Source organism: Panthera onca, chromosome B1 (genome assembly GCF_046562875.1).
Source record: "Panthera onca isolate mPanOnc1 chromosome B1, mPanOnc1 haplotype 2, whole genome shotgun sequence".
NCBI classification, from domain to species: Eukaryota; Metazoa; Chordata; class Mammalia; order Carnivora; family Felidae; genus Panthera; species Panthera onca.
The window spans coordinates 178,047,915-178,054,778 of NC_138342.1; positions in this window are offsets into that span (position 1 = coordinate 178,047,915).

Below are 6,864 nucleotides of genomic sequence, written 5' to 3' on the forward strand. Positions count from 1 at the left end.
CGGATGAAGGCACAGCTCTAGGGGGTGGCGCCATGTTCTGGAACACGCCCAGAAATTGATGGGCAGAAATGCAGGTGGGACTCTGGCAGGGATAGCATACTGTTGGCCACCTGGTTTGGGAAGCGGTTTTAATCCATTTTGATTACAACTACATCATGCTCTCTGTTCCTAACAGATGGCTTTCTCTTACCAGTTTGCCCACTCCCCATTTCTCTGTGCAAGGCGTCTTTATCACACACTGATCAAGAGAACAGACCATTAAACAATCTAAGGAAAAATAGCATTAGAGAGAGATTTCTTTAAAACCTAGCAGATGGCAAAGAGGCTTCTTGACCACGGGGAGGAAAGTAATGGATGGAACACCTACTATGTGCTGGGCATTGTGCTATGTCTTTTCACACGAGTATCTTCATCATCCTCCTAAAAATCACAGCACATGGACATTATTATCCTTATCTAGCTGTTGGAAACTGAAGCCTGAGGGGTTATGTTAGACCGAGAACCTTGGACCAATTGTGAGGATTCAAACACAACTTCTGGCTCTAGAGTGAGGCTCTTTCTCCAGCTCTATACCTCCTACCATTGGAATAGAGTATTTCACTGTCCTAGAAACAACTACATGTTACTCACTGGTTTTCAACCTGTAAAAAAGAAAGAAAGAAATTACTCAAGAGTAACGATGCCCCCATTTCTTCTTAACTATATTTAATACACGGCAGGTGGTAAGTGTGCAAAGTAGATTTGGCATTCAGTGGCTTAGCCTGACCCTGCTGGTCAGGCTGAATGAGAAGCCACAGTTTTCAGAGATTCATGGCAGACACAGGGCTCCTTTGACATGGACCCCAAGCTAGCCAACTCTAAGGAGAAACGAGCCCACCCACTTGTTTGACTATGTGGAGTGCCAGGCTCAGTGCCAGGAAGAAGAGAAGAATTATATGTATTATTTGATAATAGAAACGGGGGAAAAACAAAAACAAAAGCAAGCCGGTGTTACAGAGAAAGCGTTTTGAGCTTTTCGGATTACAAAACAAGGAAGCTGTAACGTTCACCAAAATTAAATCTAGCCACAAAATCATATTGAAGCCAGTATACAGAAAAGAGTTGTATTTCCACTGAGAAGACACACACACACACACACACACACACACACACACACACACAAATCCAATTTTTTTTTTTCCAATTCAGCCTCTTCAGTACCGGCTCCTCCTGCTGCCTGAGCTGCGTTAGACTCTCCCCTAGTGGAAGGCTGGGGCATCGCAGCCCTGAGGATCATCTGATTCAGAACAATAGAAAGGGCTCAGGATTTCCATTTCAAAATGTTTCTTTAGTTGGAATTGAGCGAAGACTGATGGATTTTTATGGAGTGGGGGAGACAGTAGAACTCTTTATACTCCCCCCAGGCTTATGCTCAGGAAATCCTAATGGAGCACATGTTCTGGGAAGTACAGACAGATACTCTGCACAACCTCATTCATGCCTGTGCACACATCAGTTTCTCCCCATCCCTCACCACCAGTGGGACCCAACAACAAAATGTATCCCAGGGTGTGGCAGAGACAGCACACAGCGTAGACTTGCTCAGCTGTGACTCGGTTGGGTGGGTAGAATTCCATCTTGGCATCTGCATTTCCTTTCCGCTTGAGGGTTGACCTTGGTTTGCACTCAAAGGGCTGCTGACAAGATCTGTCAGGTGACAGTGTGCTCTGGTCCCTTCTCATTTTACTAACAGGCGGGCAACCCAAGCCAAACATGAGGAGGCTGCTTGCCCCAAGTCACGGTAGAAGGTTGAGCATATGATGGCTATGAGAAAGAATGGGACGCAGTCATGGTCGCCAGCCTGGCCGTGGAGAAACCCTCAAAGAGAAGCGGCTGTCTCTCCCCTGGTGTGCTGGAAGGAGCAAAAGGTACAGGTCAGTCCGCTGGCCAAACCCAATTGTCTCTGGAGCTGTGCAACTCACTGGCTCTATGGACCCCTTCCAGAACACCGAACACCCTCAAGAAGGAATGGAAGAATGAAATGCACTTTCCAGGCTGCAAACTCTTTCTTTATGTCACAGACCTCAGGACAGGTCACCCACGTAAATTCAAAAGCAGTGGAGCTTTTAATATTAGAAAAGAAGAAAATGACTGCAAAGAAAAGGCCATTTGAGTAATAGTTGAAAATCTTCTGGGGAGTATCTATCCTCTTTAACTTGTTGGCACGGGGGGGGGGGAGGGGGAGACAGAAGGTACAAAGAAAGTCATCACACAGTGGTCTGATAGAATTCCCAGATCCCACAGACAGAAAAAGTCTTAGGACATAGGTATTTGTGCAATATCAATACTGAAAGAAAGTTGATAATGCATTTCCGGCGCTGAAGGTTGGTAATTTGCCAATATAGAATTTGAATGTTCTGAAATTAGCACTTTAGCTTGGGTACAGCAGGGGCCACAGCTCTCCTGGAGCTGGAGATACAGTGGGTGACAGGAGCAGAGAGGTCTTGTCTCTCCAAGACGCTGGGGGCAGGGGTTAGCCCGAGGGTCCACCGCATCCAAATGGCTCTCCTCCTGAGTTGGGGGGGGAGAGGAGGCAGGGAAGGCCCGAAGCCTCATGGGTGAGGGCTCCCCAGGGTCCTTGTGGCAGAGACGAACTTGTGCCCACACTTGAGACACTGCAGAATCCGGAAAGCAAAGTCGAGCAGGAAGTTAAGGCCGGTGAAGCAGACAAGAGCATCTGAAGGGACCTGGGCATGAGCGGGTCTGGAGATGAATGGGCAGCCAGTGTTGGTCAAGCTCACGGACCAGGCATTAGAGCCAGGCCTGGCTCGGGTGAGTCAGCAGCAGCCGTCCCTTGGGGGAGCTGGCAGTATGTGAACCAATGAGGCATCTCAAAAAGTTCCACCCCTAAACTGTGGAGGTTTTGGCCAAACCTTGCTCAGGTCTGTCAAGAGTAGTGTACCTGAAGGAGTCCCCTACTGGTTTGGTCCTGGTTAGGTGTTTGCAGCATCCTTAAGTTAAGTCAATTACAGAGATGACCCCGAGAGCCAGTTTCATTCTTTTCTTGCCCAGTGCTGCTCCCCTAAATCCAGGCCGAATGGACACCTTGCAAATACTGTAAGAGGAGGTACGTGAATTTGGGTGGGTCCAGTTGCTGCCGTGGAATCTGTTTTGTTGAGCCATCAGGGATTCATTCTGATTGGGTTGGTTGGGTGGTAAATTAGTTAACCAGAACCCGAGAAGAGGAGAGAGCTTTGTAAAACCTGCCCGGTACTAACACTTGGCACTAAACACTGGGGAAGTTCCCATCTCTCTCCAGGGGGTCCTAACAGGTAATCTCTCCATCCCCCCTTCCCCGCCCCTGCCACCATTTCACGGGCTAGAAGATAACAATGCACTTGTGCAAGCTCCCAGAATGCAGGGGCCGTGTGATGAAATCCTTTACGGCCAACACAGCATTGTCTCATACGGTAGCCACCAACCACATGTGGCTTTTTTTTTTTTTTTCCAACTTTTTTTTTTTTTTGGGGGGGACAGAGAGAGACAGAGCATGAACGGGGGAGGGGCAGAGAGACAGGGAGACACAGAATCGGAAACAGGCTCCAGGCTCTGAACGGTCTGCACAGAGCCCGACGCGGGGCTCGAAGTCAGGAGTGGCGAGATCATGACCTAGGCTGAAGTCGGACGCTTAACCGACTGAGCCACCTAGGTGCCCGTGCATGTGGCTTTTAAGTACTTCAGAGTGGCTACTCAGAATTGAGATGTGCTGAATTCAAAGGCTTAAGATGAAAGTATAATGTAAAATATCTCATTAGTACGATTTTATATCAAGTTCATGTTGAAGGGATAATGTTTTGGTTAAATAAAATCAATTATTAAAATTGATTTTTTTTCTATTCCCTTTTACTTCTTAGAGAATAGACTTTCTATTTTAGAGCAGTTTTAGGTTCACAACAAAACTGAGGAGAAAGTTCCTAACACCTTCCTGTCCCCACACACAGCCGCTTCCCCAACTATGGCTACCCCACACCAGAATGGTACGTTTGTTACCGTTGATGAACTCACAGTAACTTCGTTAGCACCCAAAGTTCATATTCCTTCACCTCTTTTTTTAAAAAAAAAGTTTATTTATTTTGAGAGAGAGAGGGAGAGATTGCTGGTGGGGAAGGGGGAGGGGGGGGGAGAGAGAGAGAGAGAGAGAGAGAGAGAATCCCAAGCAGGCTCTGTGCTGTCCGCACAGAGCCCAACGTGGTGCTCAATCTCACAAACAGTGAGATTATGACCTGCGTGGAGATCAGGAGTCAGATGCCCGACCAACTGATTCACCCAGGCACCCCCTTTAACCTCTTAATGTGGCTACTTGAAAACTGAAAACTCCATTTGATGCATTACATTTCTGTTTTGTTTTTTTTTTTAAGTTTCTTTATTTATTTTGAGAGAGAGACAGCATGAGCTGGGGAGAGAGGGAGAGCGGGAGAATCCCAAGCAGAGCTGATGCGGGGCTCGAACCCATGAAACTGTGAGATGGTGACCTGAGCTGAAACCAAGAATCTGACGCTTGACTGGCTGAGCCACCCAGGCGCCCCTGATGCATTATGTTTCTTTTGGGTAACATTGTTTTATAACTTTTCAGGTGGCAAATCTAAAACAAAAAGTTTTCTATATGTTGGATGATCAGCCCACACCTCTACACGAATAAACTGATATCAGAACTTTTGAGACCTTAACATAATTAAAAGCTGACCTTTGTCCCTTCTTTTTACAGCTAATTAGGAAGGAAATGACTCAGGAAGATCTCCACATACTCTATCAACTGAAAGTCTTGTCTCGCACCCAGACTGACTTTCAGCCCATTTTCTGACATTTGACCACCCAGCAGCAGCTTGCTGTGGCTCACTGAGCTGAGACAGGAATCCTCTGGAAAGCAGAGGAGCCCGTCTCAGGAATCTCTGCCGGCTTCTAGCTCCTGGCCCTGTTCCCTCCAAAGGCCAGTTTCAATCTCTAAGTCCCACAGGCCATGCGCTAGAGTGACTTCTCCTCTCCCTCCCCTCAGGGGCCTGGTCAGCCAGGGAGAGTCTGAGAGAACGTAGCGTTTGGAGTTGTTATTCTTCCTTGGCTCCCGTGAAACCTCACTGAATACTTATCTTGAAGATTGTTTTTCGTACATTGCTTTCTGCTTGGCTGGAGTTACACGGAAGACTGTGCCATTAGCAAATTGGCTTTCCACACCTCACAAACCAACTCATGTACTTACTCCCAGCGCGCACACAATACCTGCTCTAATTTCCAAAGTTGGCCAGCACTTCAGGCCCGAATCGGTGTGAGCCTCTGTCCAAGGCCTGGTAAGAAGGGCCCGTTTGCCTAAGAGGATTAAACAGAGCACAGTCAGCCAGGCATCCAGGAGACCATTTAATGACTTCGGCTCTAATCTCACACTGGTGCAGGCCTTGTCAGCCACCAGCGGTCGTGACTGGGTTTCTTTCTGACTGCTGTGTCTCTCCTTGCCCTTCACGAGCTCCACTTTTATTCTTCTGCAGAATCCCCACCCCCCTTCCTCAGAGCTCACATTCTGCTTCTCTCATCTACGCGGTTGGGCTTCTCAATGACCCCCTTCGGAGCCTACTGAAATTTCAGACAGGAAGTAGAACTGTAGCACAGGCTCATGTCATCACATAGGACGAATTTGCCTAAACGGAACATCCACCTTCACAAAAGAAACATCTACTTGGCTGGAGAAAACAGAGTCAATGTCTGGGTTTGTGAGCCATCTCAGTCCCCAGCTTTTCTGTGACTTGGAAAACCCAGCGACCTACAGTCCACCTCTTGATTCTGAGTCAATATTCTCCCACCCCATGCTTCGAACACCGACTCTGACCCAGAGGTCAGGCTCAAGAGTCAGTTTTCCCACAGTGCCCCTCTGTATTGTAGAGATCGTTTAATGGTTTCTTTCTTTTGTAATAGGGCTGCCTTTCCCCCTCCGGTCAGGGAGAGGTTAGACAGTGTGTCAGTTGCAAGAGAGAAAATCCCAAGGAACATATCAGTATTTAATTTAAGATTTTTGCGTTAGATTTATTAGTAAAACCGATCTGCTGTTTTTGTGAGTTCTGTGTGTGCATGATTCACCATCACGGCCAAGCTTTGGTATCAGGACTATGCTGGCTTTAGAGGAGAGGACTTTGGAAGCATTTGCTTTCCTTTCCCAGAAAAGTTCTTAAAGTATTAGAACGCTCTATGTCTTAAAGATTTAAAATAATTCTCAGGTGAAACTATGTGGGCCTGGCAGCCAGACAATGTCTCAGCTTCATATACTCTTTAGGTTTTCACATTTGTTTGCTTAAGGTTGAACATAGAATTTTCTTTAGATTTCCTCCATCTTTGCGTTCCTTCCTGATTCTCCTTTCCAATTTTCTGTATTTGCATTTTGTCCTTCCATCTAGGGGAAGGGGGCTATTAAGGGTTTATCTATTTTGTTTAAAAAACATTCTATTTCAGATTCATTTTTTTCCTGCCAACTATTTAAGTTTCCAAAATTTACTCATTTCAACTCTCATCATTATTCATTCCTTCCTTTTGCTTTCTGTAATTACCTTGTGCTCTTTTTCAAACGTCTTGAGTGGAATAATGAATTCATTGTTTCAATTATTATTTTTTTATTTAGTAATGCTGAGTCCTTAAGCCTACAAATTTTCCTCGAAGCACTGCTTGCTTTAATCATATCCTTAGGTTATGAAGCATAGCTTTCAACATTTATTTATAATTACCATTGTTTAGGTTTTCTGCACAAATGTTCTGGGCTTCCTGCTCTGAATACCTTCCTACTTCAAGTTTTTGGCTTTCCTCTCTTTTGTGGTGAGCAGGGCTGGGGTGGGGGTCTTAGAAGGCCCT